The sequence below is a fragment of the Acanthopagrus latus genome, chromosome 18, assembly GCF_904848185.1.
Source record: "Acanthopagrus latus isolate v.2019 chromosome 18, fAcaLat1.1, whole genome shotgun sequence".
NCBI classification, from domain to species: domain Eukaryota; kingdom Metazoa; phylum Chordata; class Actinopteri; order Spariformes; family Sparidae; genus Acanthopagrus; species Acanthopagrus latus.
In genome coordinates, this window is record NC_051056.1 from 9402346 (window position 1) to 9421666 (window position 19321).

The 19321-nt window shown below is 41.0% G+C and overlaps 2 long non-coding RNA genes across 4 annotated transcripts; both read left to right on the forward strand.

Annotated features, from left to right (window-relative positions):
* Nucleotides 1–4062: 4062 nt before the first annotated feature.
* LOC119006910 lies at nucleotides 4063–9620 on the forward strand. 2 transcript variants are annotated; one of them, XR_005070936.1, is made up of 3 exons: nucleotides 4063–4225; nucleotides 5106–5213; nucleotides 9154–9620. It is a non-coding gene; the product is annotated as an uncharacterized LOC119006910 (long non-coding RNA). The 2 variants fall into 2 exon arrangements; XR_005070937.1 differs by lacking the exon at nucleotides 9154–9620 and adding an exon at nucleotides 5316–6060.
* A 2890-nt stretch (nucleotides 9621–12510) lies between these two features.
* LOC119006909 lies at nucleotides 12511–19087 on the forward strand. 2 transcript variants are annotated; one of them, XR_005070935.1, is made up of 3 exons: nucleotides 12511–14769; nucleotides 18368–18481; nucleotides 18750–19087. It is a non-coding gene; the product is annotated as an uncharacterized LOC119006909 (long non-coding RNA). The 2 variants fall into 2 exon arrangements; XR_005070934.1 differs by having other exon boundaries at nucleotides 18753–19087.
* Nucleotides 19088–19321: the final 234 nt, after the last annotated feature.

The following is a 19321-nucleotide window of genomic DNA, read 5'->3' on the forward strand; positions in this document are numbered from 1 at the left end:
ACCTTATATAAAAGGCATATTACTGAAACACGTAGGATGATTAGACATAGGTAAGATTTGTCTGGGATCTCCACACCCAGACGTCCTCTTTTCATTTTCAAACTTGTAGTGTGTGACTACACTTGAGCAGATTTATCAGGCTTCATTCACCTCTCTCTGTAGCCACAAAATGGCTTCATACTGTCACATTTCACACACACAATAGTACTCTAAAAAACTCTCAAACCGAATGACTGAGAAGAATTCAATTTAGAGTCTGAAGTTGCGGGATCTCCCAGTGCACCTTAAGGTACAGCCAGTCCTCATCAGAAAAAAAAAACAACAAAAAAAACTGTGTAGGTCAACTGTAAAAGCAGCTTATTGCCACCTGTAGTCATGTTTCTCGTTCTGCATTTTAGCTATTGTAATTATTACGACAGCAGAGGAGGAAGTGAGCTAAAAAAGAAGTCTGAAGCGTAACAACATCCATGTAGGGATGAGAACGGGATGGATGGTCATGTTGAGCAACCTGTCTGGTCTGATCCCTGGTAAACTTACCTGCCTTCTGAACCCGACTTTGAGATTTTCTGCTGTTTCTTTGGATAGTGTTTGACAGTTGCTGCCTGGCGAAGACTTTCTGCCTCCTGTGGCTTGGAGACAGTCACTACGCTGCCACGCTTGCTATTGTAAGTGTGCACAGTGTGGATATCCATCTGCTGGATCTCACCTTCATGCCTGTGCATTCCTGTCTGCTACTGTGGCCATCACTGCACTGAATTGCAAGTGCATTTGGGCTAATTCTACTATGCGCTCAGCAGATTCCCTTCCTGATTCAGGCTGCTTTGTCCCATAGAGACTTTGCAAGGAGACATTGCCATAAGCATAATCACTTGGCTCATTCCTCCTGAAATATGGTCATTACAATGGCATATGACCTATTCCCGGTTTCCATCATCCTACAATTGGGAGCCCGTTACAGTGCAAGTATGAGGATGTGTTGGAAGGTACCCCATATTGGCTACTATCATCTGAAAAGTTTTTAGCATTTTGACTTTCCCTGTCCTGATTTCCCCTCCTGTGCCCAAAATAGTCATAAAACAGCTGTCTTTCACACAGTCTTGACAAAAAAAGCTGTCAATATTCCAGCTGATAGTCACAAGAGTTCTCTGGGTTTTAAAACCTCAATAGTATGTTTTATTGGAGACTAATAAGTGTGTTCCAAGTGTTGCTGCTTTTGTTACATTCAAGAAAATATATTTATATTTTTGTGAAACTTTGTTGCACTGTAATCTATTTACAGAAGAAAACTGATCAGGGCTGCTGTATGAACACAATCAGTCCATTAGTTACTTCTGATTATTGATAAGGTTGAATTTGATATCGCTTGAACACAATGACTTGCACTAGTTTTATAAAACTAATTTAAATAACATTTCCCTAATTCAATACAAATTCCCAATCAAAAAAAAAAAACTGCATGATGGGTTGACATCGAACACGTCTCAGGGTTTGACCTTCAGGTTGCCTTCTGTGAGACGCTTGCTGGGAACTGAGGAGGCTCAAAGCCAGTGTCAAGCATAAAAGTCTCCCTCTCTGAAAAATACATTTTCAGGGCCTATAAATGTCCTCCAGCTCAATGCAGGATACATTGAAATGTGAGACGGCTAACTGTAGACCTAAAGTTAGCAAACTATGTCAAGTTTAAGCTAGCTAGTGAAAGGCTGTGGGCATCCTTAGCTAAAGCTAAGTTTACTTACTGTCTTGTGGAAGAAGGAAAATAATCTAACTGATCCATACGGAAGCCGAGAACGACCATGGATTTTTCTTCTTTTTCATGCACTGTTATCTCAAGATAACAACTTAGTATCTCATTATCTCGATATAACAAAGGTTGTTTTCTTGTGATAACAAATTAATTAATAACGTGTTCCATAATATTAAATGAATGAATACACATTTAATTATGTTTCACATTACACCTCTAAGTTGATGTTAGCCAACATTTACATTACCTTACCTGAAGCAGCTGGATAGATGGGAGTTTGTCAGCCTCTCATCTGCTAACTGGTAGCCCCTAAACAAACCCGGTCAAGTAAACAAACTAACATCCGGTACATGTAACGTACCGGTAGGCTACAGCTACAGCCGGCTACGGAAGCCGTTCGTGGCAGCTCTTGTAGGTTGAATTCAAGACAAACACATTATTAATTAGTTCATTATCATGAGAAAACAATCTTTGTTATATGGATATAACGAGATAAATTAATTTGTTATCACAAGAAAACAATCTTTGTTATATCGAGATAACAAGATAATAAGTTGTTATCATGAGAGAACAGTGCATAAAACAGAAGAAGAATCCATGGCCGTTCTCGGCTTCCGTAGATCCAAAAAACTGACAGTTGATCAATTAGTTTGTTACTCTACCAAAAATAAGGTGGTAGCTCAATTCCATACTTGAGGAGAAACAAGAATAATAAGTTTGAAGTAAAACTGGCATATTAAATGCCTAATTTGTATTAAATTGTTGCATCAATCAAAGATGGTAGGTGGTATAAACAAATACAACAAAAGATAATTGGTTGATTTCTCAAATAAAGCAGCTCAAAGATCACCATGGATACCAAAGGAGATGTTTTTATTGAAGGTTACCGGTGTCTCTCTGCCTCTGGTCTTGTTTTCCTTCTCAGAAACTAAAAACAAACAAATAAAGTTGGCAGATATGAAGTCTCTCCTATGTAACAGCAGACAGAAGCTTTGGAATAATGCAGTGTTGTACTGGAGCCCAGATGTTAGGCCGTGTTATCTGAATGACACGGCAGTTCCTCCCTCCGATGTAGCAGCACGGCGAGGGGCAGCAAAGCAAAGCGTGTCATCAGTGGAACTTGAACGACGATATTAAGTGCACAAAATCTGATCCGGCCTGCTGGTGTAAATATGAGCATGATCGCTTTTTGTTCACTGTCTGCTGACTTCAGTTTCTGGCTTCTGGTTATCAGACGAGGCCTACCCTATTTTAGGCTTCAGAGCGCCCGTGTCACTTCCCACCGGCTGTTAGAGCACATATAGCACTACAGAAACGCTGCTGAAGGCGAGATTATCAATTCATTGCTTTGTAGCTGGGGCTTCCCCTCATGGCTTCCTCTCCTCTTTCTTCAGGTACACAATTACAAGATGAAATCAGTCATGGAACACATGGCTGGTTTGGACCATTTGGGGTTAATAATTCATTCTGCATTGTTGAACTCTTTCCTTCAGGACTGCATGGCTACATTTGAGTCAGATGTATCCAGTTAATGGATAACTGTCGAATGCTCGACGGGACGCCTGTAGACTCCCTTTGGCAATCAGTGGAGCCACTGAGTGACACACAGACATAATTGTTAAACAGTTAACAGCAGGTGTGCCAGTGGGTTTATCAACTGGGTGCCTTCCATCATGGGGGAAACACAAGAGAGGCTCAATTATTAAATCACTGAACCTCTGGGAAGATTTTCACAATGTGACTCAGAGGAGCCAGCTCAGAAATATCACCGGAGGGCAGAGCTGATAGTCGAGGGCTAAGATTGGTGAAGCCGCGTTAGGTACAGTAAATTGCACACAATTGTCTTTTGTCATCTAGCAGCTTTAGTCATTTTTACAGCTGCAAAGGATGAATAGGAGTAGTATAAAGAGTGTTAAGTCTGTACAGGGAGAGGGCCGGAGATGGACGGCCTGGTTAAAGAAGCTCAGGACTTTTATTCAGGAGACTGCTATGCATGTCCAGTGTGGAATCAGAGGTCAACAGTGAGTTAATTAAATTAAGTAATGCAGTGATGGTGTGTCACATATATAATGGTGTTACTTAAGTATGTTTGTTACAGAACCTACAGATGTAATTTAGTGATTTTAACTTGGGACGGGAACCGAACGCTGTGTTTGACTGACTGGCTGACTGACATATGAGGTGCACTGGAAATATGACTCATGATATATTGTCTAGAAGTGTTTGATATAACTTGTTTCCCATGGTTAGAACTGAAATTTCACTTTTGTCACAGAAGGAGTAAAGTACTGAAAAAAGAGGCACTGTTGGGTACCTGTCACCAACCAAAAGCCCCAGATCAGAGGCAGAGCAGCTGGGTGCTCCTGTTAAAAGCGGTCGCCATGTGTGAACTGTTCAAAGACTCGATCCAGGCGCTCAGGAAAAGCTCCTGGTGTCTAGCAGCAAATTTCCGCCTGAGTTGCAGATGGGTCAGGCAGCCAGGTACGAGGCACAGTTAGTTCTTCATTATCAGAAAGCGAAAAAAAAAAAGTGTTGCACACTCTGGCAGCATCATATTTCTAGTCTGCTGTCAGTGATAAGCATCTCATCAAAGCCCTTGGTGTGCATTACCATTCAATGATAGTTCTTTATTATTAAAAAAAAAGGGATGCAATAGTGTTTGCACACCACATTTTAATGTGTCCCAGTATTCAATCATGGTCTCAGAGCACAGAGAGAGCTGAGTACTTCCAATCCTATTTACACCTTCTACTCAATTGACAAAACACTGTGATACAAACCTATTACACACATATCCCCGGACAATACCACTAATACCATGTGTACAGTCCTGGTCTTTCTCACCTGTCCCTAAACAATACAACACTAATCCCTCACAACAGTCCCTATCGGTCTTTTACAGCAAATTGTTAATTTTGAGATTAGAGAGGAGATATTTAACTGTCCCTGTGGTTGCTTTTATAGTATGTGTCTCGTGAGCTGCTCTTGTTCTGCTACGGGGTCTGTGCATGTTCAGTGTAAACTTTACTGTCTAACATCTCTGCACTAAATGTGTCTCTTAACAGCGAATACAACCTGCAGGTGACACAAAGTAATCACCCAGAAGTTTCCATTGCATTTTTTTCTGTTAGTAGTGGGTTGAGCTCCTGTCTATGTTCTGTTGGGTGTAAGGGGGCCCATCCCTTGATTTCTCCAGAGTCCTTTGACTAAATCCACATTCTCCATGTCTGCAAAGGCTGGAGGTGCATTTTACAGAGGAAGTGATGGATAGAGGGATGCAATAGTAATCTTAACCTGAAATCCTGAACTTGTTTGCAAGAATGCCAAATGCATTTCCTTCCGCTCTCCATACCCTTGACAGACTGTTTTAGCACTCTTTGATGGTGGACATCTGCCTGAGTGGATATGGTAAAGGCTCAGGGGGAGGAAGGACCAGCAGGCCCTCGTCCATCGCCTTACCCTGGACAGAGTGAGCAAACACTTGAGAATCTGAAATCTTACTCTGGCTACTGATGCTTGCATAGATTAATCTTTTCTTTTTTTTTTTTTTTTTTTTTTTTTCTCCCATCAGTGACAGCTATCATCAGCAGAGAATGTCCCTTTGTAATTGTGGTGAAGGCCACCCCATGGAACTGGAGATCATATGTAGATGTGTTTTCCATGCAGTACACCAAGGCAATGTGGACATTGTCATTTTACATCCTATCCCTGGGCTGTTGTCCACCATTTAGCCTCTGTGCTGAACTATAATTTGGGAAACTGATTATCACATATAAATATTTTTATTAATATTGGAACCCCATTAAGATACAAAAACTACAAGGAGGGGTTGTTTGCTGGTGGTGGTGAACAGAATCTATATTTTAGGTAGTCTTTTTTTCTATCAGTTTTCTTGGTAAAATGTAGTTTGGAGACCACACCAACTTCCCACTGAAAAGACTGCAAGATTTCACAAGATATTTTCACTGGGAACGTGAAAATTGTCAGTTCGTTACCCCTTGATCAGTCAATTAGTGTGAAAACAACAATGACTGAAAGACTCCCAATTACAAAACAGAAAGTTGTTCACACATAGATCTGATAATTGTTGAAAGTTGTGTAGTATGTTAAAGCCTGAAGGGGGGCTTCAGAAATGTCAATCTTTTTCAAAAGGACTTTGATTCACACCAACTAGACTGACAAATGAATGAATGAATGAATGAATGAATTAATTAATTAATCAATTCATGAATTAATGAATATTGTAAAACAGACAAGCCTCTTGCATGGACGGAAACTATGGACTTTTTTCTGGTGTGGATGGGCAGATAAAAGAACATAAGTTCACGAGGGGTTACACTGACATTTCTATGTTTAATTTGCAACAGAATTATATGCAACATCCTGGTCCAAATAAAGCTAGCATACTGTGACATATGACTTATGGACTGTTATTAATGTTGTCAAATGGTAAAGGTTTGGTAAGGTTTAGGCATCACAAATTCTTGGTTAGGTTTAGGAAAAGATCATCGCTTCTTACATAGGTGATGTATCTTGCGTCAAGTAAAGTAACTAAGTCACTCATATAATGTAAGTTGTGTCAATTACTTATGTAACATACCTTTTAAACAAATCATTCTCGACTCTTGGTCACACACAGGACCTGTCTACTGGACAGAATGTCTTATGTGAGCCCATTCGACCACCTCAACCACCCGTGAACTCAATTCCATTCCGTTTTCTTCCGCTTTTCCGTGAGGGTTGCAGGGATGTTACCGCTTTTTCCCCATAACTGGGGCCAAATCCAGTTATCTATGGGCGAAGACCAGGGTACACCCTGGATGAGTCGCCAGCTCATCACAGGACCCTTACTGATGGCAGAGGCTGCCTTACAAAAGGTGCCAACTGCACATCATGCAATTTCGGGGTTCAGTATCTTGCTCAAGGATACTTCGACATGCAGCTCAGTTCCACCCCAGGGGAGCCGGGATTCAAACCAGCGACCTTCTGATCGGCCGCCCCGCCATGAACTTATTGATATTACTTAATACTTCTGTACTATAAAGACACTTCATAATCCAATGCTAGAGAGGTAACTCCTGCGTCAAATTTAGAAGCATGGGGCCACTGATCAGGCTGCTATATTAGAGTTGTTGGAAGTGAGAGTGGCTCGGCATACGAGCTTCTTTGTCTGACATGACATCGGTCATGTAAAGTAGCCCTGGATATGATTTAAAACAGCAAAACTGTCCCCAATACGAGGCTCCTGGACTTTGACATGAAAGAAAAATGCAGCTGACGGCTGGTACTCCTGTATTCATACAAGAAAACCCCATCTACAACAATGTTCACTGTGGCTGAGAGAAAACCTTGTTATACTGTGTGGGTTATCAAGAGAGCCACTGTTATCGCAGAGACAGTGCCGAGGTTTCGCTTGCCTCGCACAGCCTTCTTTGGGAATTCATAACTGGTTTCAAAAGCCTGGACGCCGTGACAGTATTCCTCATACATGAATTGTATATTTTATCTGTGCTGGGACTGTGCTGCCAGGTGTACAGGAGGCCATAATCACACATGATTGTGTAGTTAACTTAAAACCCCTCAGACAGATGTTAAAGGAAATTAGGTTAAGAGCAGGTGCATCTCTGGCATAATCAAGTAGGCAGCTTCCCATAGACACAGCACCAGAGGCAAGATTATAAAATCCCTGCCTCCATCCCCTCTTCTCTGGGGGACTTCCCACTCTTTCAAAGCTATGAATCGAGCACAGAGAAACAGGGAAAAAAAAAATAAAAAAGAAGCAGTGAGCTGAGGGATGGATAGATGGTACACAGGGTGAGGTTATTAATTCAGAGCTTTGTTGAAGCTGGCTCCCCGAGGACCACCTGGCTGCTTTGCGAGATGCCTCAGCCGAGCTACAGTCAGATATATTAACTTGTTGAAGGACTAATGCAAAACAGCTCTGAGGATAGGCCCCTCACAAGTGTGCCTATTCACAAAACCTGCGCCGGATTAAAGGGTCAAGTGTAGCAACACCATCGGGGGTTATCAAATGGGCAACCTCCATTATACAGATTGCATCGGCAGGCCTGATCATCAATCCATCATAGTGCTGGAAAAGTTTCCCATGGGTGTACATGTTTTCCTCTGACGAGATACCATTTAGCTGCAGTGATATAGAGGGCAGGATCTCCCTCAGGAGTCACTGGTTGCATTACAAAAAGAAAAAAAAAAGAAAAAATAGAGCCTGATAAACACATCCAGCACAATCCTGCTATCTAACCCCAGGTGTGTACTTACACATGAAGAGGAATCAGAGATAATCCATTTGATTGTGTAATAGAGCATCGTCAATAGAACATTTCATTGCACTGGAGCCCTTTTTTTTTGTTGTTGTTTTTGTATTTACAGCCTTTTGCAGTAGAAATACATATATGTACATGTGTTGAAAAAAAAAAGACAGTTCAATGCATGTTGTTGCAGCACTTCTCATTGGTTTAAATCAGACATATATGTTAACATAGTGATCGTTGGCATAATATTATCATTGTTCATCGGCTGTTCTGCACGTATTGAACAATAGGCTTTATCCACTTTTTTGGGGGGGTTATTGTTGAATAATGCTAGGACACCGGAAACAAGCAGTGTGCAGGAAGAGGCTGTGTGTTTTTACGGTTAAGGTTAGGGTTCAGTGTCTCGGTCAAGTGATGGACTACAGTTGTGCAGTGCTCCGAATCTCTGAAAACAACGGCTGGGAATTTATGCACCGCATTATTTGTGATGTTGCATTTCCTTGTTTTGACGTTTGTGTGATCACTACACTAAATGGCCGTATCTTTGTACCTGCATGCTGGTGCTCACCTGACCCAGATTGACTACTAGAAATATGTCATGTTGAGTCAAACACATTCAGTGTTAATTGTTGAGCTATAAATATGAAATATTTCAGTTGCCTGTACTGTTATTGAGGCTTTGATAACACCGTGACAGGACATAAATCTGTGACACTTTAATGCTATTACTGCCACATATTTGATTAATTTACCTTGTCATTAAACCACGGGCCCTTGAAAAAATCTGTTCATTTCAAAACCCCTTGAATTCAAACAAGGATTAATTGTAAACATCCCAGAGAACTAGCTGTGATGTAGGCAACACACAGGGAGCAGATGACACATGTTCAGTTTAACAGGGACGCCAAGATGACAATTCATCAGGCACTGCACAAAACATCTTCACAAAGTCTTCCCTCCCTTGGAGATAACTTAAAAGAGCTGTTTGTAGGTGTACCATCGGGGTGTGTCATGAATAAACATCAGGAACCAATACAGATTCCAGTGTTTAAAAAACAGTATCTGATATGAAAGATCTCTTATTCCTCAGTGACTTCTTTTATTTTATCTTCTGTTGCTTGTTTTCCTGTCTGTCAGGGACACTGGAGACGCTGAACCCCAGCTGGTGATGGATATCTATTTCAAGACACCTGGGCAGACTGGAGATGTGGAACAAAGCAGGATCGCACAAAGACTCCTCGTCCCTTTGGTTAAGTGATCTAATTTAAACCGTTATATTAAATGTCAAATGCTCAAAGTTAAAAGGGCACAAAAATGACACACAGGAATTTCTCTTCCCGTGTTCTTTTCTGTACTTGTGCTCTCAGGACCTGTTGAACTTTACTACTCATGGCCCAAGTACAGATCCAATTCAAAGTTCTCATTTTGCATCAGTTTTATTTATTTCATTCAATCAAATTAGATTGATTAAAAACAATTTCCCCCTGAACATTTTTTTGGTAGTTTTTTTAGATGAGGGTGTATTTGTCTTGTTAGCTGGTCTGTTTACCCCTTGAGAGAACCATCCATGTTTCCAAAAGATGTACTTTAGTTAAAGTGAAACTCTTGCCAAAAAGCAACCTATGCTTTATTTGTGAATGGATATGAGTCAAATCTTTATGTAAAAGCACAATTACGATGAAAGAGACACTAAGATTTACCATAGTTTCGTTTTCGGGCAAGCTAATATTCAATGGGAGTGCTGGGGCACTTGTATGCTTGCATCAAAAACACGAGCATTGAGAACATTGTTTGTGTACACAGAGGTTACTAAAAATAAAGTTTTTGAACAACTCACGTTAGTAGCTGTATCTTTGGTGCGCCACCGTCATGGCAGACAAAAATTGTCGATCCCCAGTTGTGACTAACAGGAAGGCTTGAGGAGTGGTCCACCATTACTCTCCTGCCTGAAGATACAGCTGTTAACGTGAGTAATGAGCAAAGTTTCATGTTGTGTCGAGCCTTCGTAATGTCTTAAAAATAGCGACTTTGATGCAAGCGTACGAGTGCCCCAGCACTCCATTGAAAATTAGCTTGCCTGAAAATTAAACTACAGTACACTATAAAGTGCATCTTCCGTCGTAATTATGTTTTTACATGAAGGTTTGACTCATATACATTCACAAATGAAGCCTAGGTTGCTGTTTGGTGAGAGTTTCACTATAATAAACTGTTTCAGCGTGGAAATCTAGTATTTGTTCAAGATCATCCCTGAAGTCTATGAATGCAGCAGTCTGTGATTAAACTCTTGTTATCTTTTCTGTACTTTCTGCCTCTCTTGAAAAAGAGAACCCAACCTCAATGAGGCTACCTGTTTACATAAAGGATTAAATGAACATATTTATGAATTCATTTCCTTTCTGACGAATCAAATCATTGTTTAAGCTTTACAAATTAACAAATGTTTATAAAAGGAAAACGATCAAGCAGCATCGTATATAATATTACTTCTATTCTATTCTAATCTCAGTATACATTAGAGGATACATCATGCGACACATGGATCTTATGACTGCATCGCATATCAGAACCCCTCATGACTGAAAGGGATTCCCTTGGGGAGGACTGTTGTGTGCATCTACTTGTCACCTCCTTGCAATGCATGTTGTGTCACTTGTAACATAACACAGAGATGAATTTGTTTCGCTGTCCGTGTCCGACGTGAAACCAAATGTGAACATGAACCAATTGTTCAACTGCAATCTTTTGTAAATGCAACCATGTAGTTTTGGTGTTGTTTTGTCTTACTGCCTATTTTGACAGAGCAGTTTTGTTGCCCAAACCTAGCCGGGTAGTTTTGTTGCCTAAACATAACAAAGCTTTTGTTTTTAAACATTAACTATATTTATATACCTGAAAGCCATGTGTCACAATAACCTTTTTTCAGTCTTCCGTTTCCAGGACAGTGTCTCCAATTAATAGGACAATCAGGTGCTCTTTATCTGTAGGGTGCTGTGATGGCACAAACCCAACATTTCCTCCTGTGGCATCTTCTCATTTAAAGTATGTAACTGCTGAGATCCACAATGATTGACTTTCTTCATGTGGCAGGTGAGTCACAGGAAATGCTGTTAGTTTGTTAAGCGTAGCACTTACCACTTACGGTTGTCAAAAGTGAAGGAAAAGCAAATAGAGAGCTGTAAAATGAAACGTTTTTTTTTTTTTTTCCTTCACTAATGTAATCAGGCGCCTTATTTGCACAGGATTTTAATCTGAAACACTGCCAAACACACGCTTTTGCTTTTCTTTACTTTTCGTTTCGACAGCAAAACCTTTGCTGGGACTGAGCAAAAAAAGGTACAACTACAAATTAATCTGCTACTCCAGCACCACAGACAGTGTGATGGGTTTTTTCACAGTCTTAAGTTTCCAGGACAGTGTCTCCGATTACTAAGACAATCAGGTGCCTTCATGTCTCCACACTTTGTATATTCACATTTATCACAACAATCTGTAGCTCTTCCAAACCGATCAATGACTGTTTTGCTGCTCCCTATGGCCAACAGTTTGAAGACTAAATTGATTGTTTAACCTATTTTTAGTAGATTTGCTGTTATCGATACGATATGTTTTTTGCTTTGATGTCTGACCTCGTATTCACGGGAGGTGATGTGTCTAATGTTTATGGTGGAGGCAGCAACATGTCTTGATTGATTTAATACATCAGTTGGAGGAATTGTAGAAAAAAACATGCATGCATACAGAAAAATAATGATGTTTAAGATGTAAAAGAAAAAAGAAAGGAAAGACAAAAAAGCACAAAGAATTATATGTCATTGAAGACACACACATTACTTTGAGTATATACTCTGAGTTCCAAGTGAACCACCAAGGTTTGCCCTGATTAAAAATGTAAACTAATTACGGGATAAATGCACTTGTGAAGATTATGCTTTATCTTTGTGGCATTTAAATGTGGATATAAATAAAGCTTTTTTCCATCTCCCAGCAAGGAAGGCCTCCACTTCCTTCTCTTATATAAGAGTGGGTGTTGGGTCTGTCTGCTTGACCATGAATGGGCCTTTGTGTTCACCAGTCAGTCTGTGGCATTGATTTAACACATGCCCAAGGCTGGAATAGTCACTAAAACCGAATCAATTATATATCCTTAAATGGGATTTATTGAATGGATTAGCTGACAGACCATAATATACGCCAGTGCTGAAATCACAATTTCCCTTTAAGGTTATTTCGGCTTGTATCAAAAGGCTTTCTTTGTCTTGCTTTTTTGTTGCAAAGCCAAGGGCACTTGGTTTTTCATTTAGCATATTTGTATTGTGTAACACAGTAGGATGGGGGGGGGAGCACATGTTTTTGTCCTCCGACAGAAAGTACCAAACCCTCTTCAATGTGGCTTTCACAGTAATTGAAGCATTTTCAATTTGACCTCAAGCTTGTTGAACACTCATCTGATAACCTCTGTATGACAACTAAACACAAACAAGTTTAATGGCTGATATGTTTTTTCATTGAAGCTGCTGATATTTTTTTTGTTGATACCAATCTTTAAAATTGAGTATATTTGTGCTGAAAAATATTGTGTTGTCTGAGAGGAAAAGCAACTAATAGCATTTAAACCATCACAGGAAATTAAAACTCCACACTGAAACAGAACCAAATGGAACTCTTATAGTGGACAGAGCCCTTTTACCAGCTTTGACTCCACCAGTATTTTAAATTAATTCAGTGGAGGGGCATAACACGTGCTGAATTTGTTAAATACGCGTTATCATTGTTTTAAATAAAATGTGTTGTTTTATAAAGAGATTTAATTCTGAATCCCACTGTTGTAGACGCACGAATAGCTGTAACTTCCACGATAATTACTCAGTTGCAATGGCTTCAGTGCATTTGTACTACAGCATAGCACGTGTAACATAACAACACAACTCTGCTCCAGCCTATCCTGTCAGAACAACACTGGTGTGACTCCTGCGGCATCTTCACATTTAAAGTATGTAACTGCTGTGATCCACAATGATTGACTTTCTTCATATAGCAGGTGCGTCACAGGAAATGCTATTAGTTTGTGAAGGAAAAGCAAATAGAGAGCTGTAAAATGAAACTCTTTTTCCCTCACTAATGTAATCATGCGCCTTATTTGCACAGGATTTTAATATGAAACACTGCCGAACAGACGCTTTTCTTTTCTTTTCTTTTCGTTTCTTTTCGTTTCGACAACAAATCTTTTGCTGGGACTGAGCAAAAAAAGGCACACCTACAAATTAATCTGCTACTCCAGCACCACAGACAGTGTGATTGGTGTCTCAAAGCATCTCACTATATTAAAAAGCCATGGTACAGGCTGAAGACCCGCACAAACTTCTAGTCGAATAAAGGCTCAAGGAGTTAGGCAGACGAGACTAACATATTCAACTAAACAACCTCGCTGCTCCCGCCTTCTCTCCACTACTTGGAGATGCAAAGCGAGGGGGTGGTAGGTTAACAAGGGAAATGCATTTTGGTCATTTTGCTAACAAGGCAGATGACATCTGCCCCACATCCACTCCTACTGCCTATAACTCTAACTTCTAATGGTGAATTAAAAACAATAAAAGGATAAGACTTGCTGAAGCAGAGATTTTTTTTTTTTTTTCCATTTCTAAGCTTGTTGTCTTCGGACTCAACCAACGCTGACTCGAGTGACATCACTTCTGACATCAGTCTTGACACTGCTGAACATTTTTTATACATGCAGATCTCTGCAACAAGTGGAAACACACTTTGATGTGTAGAATTGGTTCTACACATTGATGGTTCCCTCTCCTTGTAAGTGCAACCAATGTTTCTGATTACTCAACACTGATGAACAGTAAATGTGTCAAATTGCATTATAAATTTTTATTTATTAGAGGAGAGACTGATTTCCTCGGATTGGATGGTCAGTGGGCAACATGGCAACATGCTGTTTGGCTAGTCAGTTCAGGTGCAGGGTCAAGATGTGTGCTTGTAACTCGTAGATTGCAGCTTTTGACTTTGAAGATCTGATAATGCTGCTGGTGATCGGCTGTAATGTTACACATGATTGCAGCATGCAGTAAAAATACATACATGGTTACCATAGATGTTCTGTGGTTACACCCACAGACGGGGTTCATGTGTATATGTGTTGTGAACTGTAGTTGTGTGTCGTTGAGCCAGTTAAAAAATGCCACCGGGGTCAAAAGTGCAGCTCCATTTTAGCAAGATTGATGCCAATAATGCGCGATGCAATATGTGCAAAAAAGTCATCATTGCTAAGGCCAGCAACACAACTCATTTGATGAGGCACCTAACCGTGCACAGAATCAATTTAAGAGCAGAAAGTTGCTCCGTGTTTGACTGCAAGAAGAGCGGACAGAAGCCATCCTCCACTCAGCATTTAAGTTCACCTGTGGATGTTACAGAGCCCGAGCTGCCTGACTCAATATCTCCAGCACCGGTCTCCGGCGTGTAATGCTAACTTAAGATATTAGTGTGTAGCTTTATTATATGCCTATGTAACTAGCTAAATCAAAAGCTAACTAGTGATTGACAGCAACAGATAAGCTTAGCTTGTAAAGATGTGCTCATCAACTAGGTCGGCTGGTTAAACAACTCACCTAACGTTCACTGTTATGTTTATCTTCTCCTCAGAGTAGACACTATCAGCCAGGAGCGAGCTTGTCTGCAAAGCAGACATGTTCGTCTTTCTGAAGAAAAACTCCTAAATGAAAAGGCCCTCAGTATGTAGCGGTGAGCATCAGACAGTGACTTGTCACTTGTTTGCAAATGTTCTTTTGCACTGAAAATTATATGTTGTTTAATTTTTTTCTGTAAGAAAACTGCGTGGAGTGGAAAAATACCAAAGCTGAAAAGTAAAACTCAAAATACGTACTGTAATGTCTTTTGTATTTTTTTTTTTTGTTGTTGTTAGAAATGATATTATAAAATTGGTATCGAAAAAATAGTATTGTTCAGGAACCGGTATTGAAGTGAAGGTATCGGTATTGGTACCAGTATCGAAAACTTTTGATTGATACCCAGCCCTATTTATGATCCTTACAGTTGCTGTCATGATAGAACAGCTGTGGAGATTATGAACAAACCGACTTATACCCTGTACTCAGGAATCTCTTCTGTCATACTCATTTGGTGACTGTACCATGTGAGGGCATGGTGGAGTTTTATGCCTGCACACTGTGCAGACTGAAATACATGTTGTTGCATCGACATGTGAATGATGCCCTTAAGGTCTCAGTTTTACTCAAAAAATGACACATATTTTCACAGAAAACCAAGATTTATTTGGATGGTTCAAACTAGGACATATGATACAGTATGCAACACTCACGCTGCAGAAATCCATGCACACTCACGCTGCTAATACCTATTGTCATCTGCATCAGTCAAATGTATCGATGTTTGGCGGCACGTGATGGGGCTTGCCATGCCTTGTTAGCCGAACTCATAAAGGCCTGACGTGGGACATTGGCTGTGGGCGTCGCAGAGTCACACCTCAGAGGAGCGCTAATGAGTCCTCCAATTCACGGCCCTCCTCAGCAGCCCCGGTGCATGATTGGTGGGGATATGTGAGAGTAGAAGAGCGAGCGGAGGACTTTTATTCGATAGAGGGCAAAAGGACGGGAAGGAAGAGGATGTTGATCTGGAAATAAGAGAGAGGAGGGAAGATGGAGAGAAAGAGGTAGCAGAGCATGAGAAGGGAAGTGGAATTCTGAGCAGGGCGCAGGGGAGGGACCTGCAGACAGCAGATGACTTTTATTCAATAGAGGGCATGGCAAGTCGGAGAAGGAGCAGAAGGGGAAGGTAGAATGTGTGGAGGTGTGGGAGTCACATGAAGTCATAAACTTTATATACTATAGAAAAGTAATATGATGTAGCTAAGATGTGCACCTGCTTTTTAAGTCTCATGCAATGAAAACAATAATTAAAGGTCCCATATCATAAAAAAAACACATTTTCTCTGGTCTCTACATATATAAGCTGGTCCTCCCTGAGCCTGCCAACTCCCAGAATGAGGATAACAAGCGATTCCTGCATGGTCTCTGCAGCCCACCCACTGTTAACACGGCGCTCCTACAGGCTGTTCAGATTCAGCTCCTTTCGGTACGTAACGAGAGGAGTCATTATCATAGGCCGGCCTCCTCTGCGTGGTGATAGGAGATATCTGAGAGGGGGGCGTTCATCTCCGAGGTGAAGTTCGGTGTGTCCAGCAGTGAGACAGCAGTGTTTCACAACCCTAACCCTAACCCTAATGTCAATGATATTACGATGGAGCTTGGTTGTCGCAGTAAAAAGTCTGGAGACGTGCAGACTGGAGACCAAGAGTTTGGAGACTGAGCTGGAGACAAACACATCTTTTGCTAGCTGTTAGCCATTAGTTTCATGGTGGGAAATGTAACAACACATACGAACAAACTAACATTATACAGACACACTATCCATTCTGAAACGTCCTGCTGCAGACACAGAGTCTGTACTTCTTCAGGAGCCTCTCCCTCTGGGTCCGATTCTGGGTCAAACTGGTTCAGTTGAACGAAAAAATCTCCGTGAGCCATAGCGATGCATATATACATCCACCGTAAACTTTAGCGTATGCTACTGCTAACGCAAGAGGCATCCTCTCCCTGAGAGTAACATAGCAGGCAGGGCTCTCCAAGTACGCATTGACAGACGGAGCTCATTAGCATTTAAAGGTGCAGGCACAGAAACAGACTGCTCTGAATAGAGCTCTGCAGAGTGACTTTTAGACAGCTTCAGGACCATGGATGGGTTTGGGGCAATGCATATCGAGTACAGAGTTGTTGGACCTCTGACAGCTGTGTGAAATTGATGAAAAACAGTATAATATGGGGCCTTTAAACGAAAAATGTTATTAATTATATAGTGAGTAAAAAAAAAAAAAGGCTGTCTTAAAATATTTCAAGGTTATTTGTGCCAAGAAACATGTCCTTTTCATTCGTACACTAGAAGAATCTAAGACATTCTTATTGTTTTTTGTGAATTTGATTGTGAAATATTAGACCATGCCCCCTAGTGGTCTGGACGACTTACTTCTTGATGTGACGTTGTGAGCTGGCTTGTCCTGTAATCTTTAAGATGTACCTGTTTTTATAGCCAGTTCTCACAGTACATTTCTTTAAAGCTCTAACCTACGTTTTGTATTACATATATACTGTGACAGTGGTGTAGATTTTTCGGTCCAGGTGTGTTTGATGGCATTTTGATGGACGTCTGATTGGGCCATGCAATTTCACAACCCTACTTAAGACAGCCTCCCCATTATCTTTTAAGATAGCGTGATTTGTACCAAAATGTTGTCAATAAACCTTACTGCATGTGAAGTAGACATAATGCGGGAGTCTTTTTCCTGTTTTTTGTCAAGAAATATGTTAAATATACTCTAAATACAATATGACCAGTGAGTGATTGGTAAATGGACTTGTAATTTTATAGCACTTTTTCAGTCAACTTACAAAACGTGTCACATTTACACACCATTTACACAAATCTGGGTTCAGTATCTTGCATTTCGAAATGCAGCTGGTGGAGCCAGGGATTTGAACCAGCAACCCTCCGAATTACCATAATACCCGCCCTTACTTCCTGAGGTGAGAACCCAATATTTCAGTATATCTGGCCCCTTCCTGGTCAACTGATCCTTGTTAACTTCAATGTAGGGTTCAAAGTCCATGGTTCCCCTGCAGAAGTGTAGCTTAAACTTCAGGGCTTTACTGTGAAAAATGAAGTTTTTCAACAGACATTGCAAGCTGATTAATGGAACACCAGCTCTTCTCCCGTCTCCATCTTAAAGCAAGAATGCGCTCTACTGACGCTGCGTGCGACCAAATGAAAAAAAGCCACTGTGTTATACACGGCAGCCACACTCATTAGGTCATGTCATAATCTCACCCTGATGGTACTGCACCTTCGTACAGGTGTGTTTAAATATTTAAACCATCTCTCTCACACACACACACGCAGTGGATTGGTGAGTCTATTACCCACTTTTGCACAAGGCTGTTCCGCACATTTTAATCAGTTGCAGAAAAAAAAGGACAAAGTTGAAGGAAAGGGGAACAACATTAAGCGGATACCAGTTGGAAGTTTGATAGGAATGCAGTAAAAAAAAAAAAAAAAAAAAACAAATCTGTTTATTCAGTGCTTTTTGGAAGATAGCAGAAAATTAATTTTACATTTTGTTTGGGTAATATTCAATAATTTCTGAGGCTATTATTTTGGTAGATGGGACAAATTTAATCACCACCTACTTACCATGAAGTTTGCAGTCCTGTTAAATGTGTTACTGATGAATTATTCTCATATGTCCAAGGGTTAAGTGAACAACGTGGACTGAGGACAGTGGACAGCCCCAGAACGGTGACCTCCACTCTACAAACGCTCCATAAACTCAGAGATGACATGTCCTACAGCCCGCAGCCTCAAGGTAAATACACCAGCCCCGGCTGTGCCCTCTGGTTTCACTGATCGTAAAAGCGTGTCATGTTACATGTAAACTGAGAAATTAATCTCCGCCTCTGGAAGTCGCTCATCCCGATAGATCGATGACCTTTTCTGTCCTGCAAAAGATGGATTATGTCGAAGTGGAGCGCTCGCTTCATGGCTGTGCCCTTTTGCTGCATTCATTCACACGATGTCTTTCTTTTCCGTGCGAAAGTCAACCCCGGTGGATTGTTTTCCCTGTTTCCGTTTAGCAGATGAGGCACCGGCAGGCAGATTCAGAGTCCGATCGAGAGCAAAGGCAGCTAGCTAACACATCAAGCCCTGGAAGAGCTCTTGTACTCCAGTCAACAGCACATGCTGCGTTCAACCCACAGGAGCTGAGAAACCGCCTGCTGAGCCGGGGCCCTCCGGATACGGACAGGATGTGTGTGTACTTTTTTACAACACCGAATGTAGAAAGGCTACTGTACTCGCTGTACAGGAGGTTCCTATCCTATCATTGTGATCAATGTTAAAGCAGACTACCTCCCCCGACTCACTCCTTACGCCATCATTCATTATTCACCGTCCTTGCACATGAGCTGCTGAATAAAACAGTCACCTCGAGTTTAAACTCCTCATTGTTGCAGTCAGTACTTTCTGTATCCACACTGAGGATGTTTGTGCTCATCTAAATGAACTGTGACTTAATCATTGATTCACATGTTGCCCGCTCTGCCAAGGTGGCGTTCCGTTGACTTGTTCAAGGAGCTCAGTCAAGTTATGTACCAAGTAAAGTTCAGCTTCTTTTCTTCCCAGTAACTGTATTTTTTATTGCTACAAG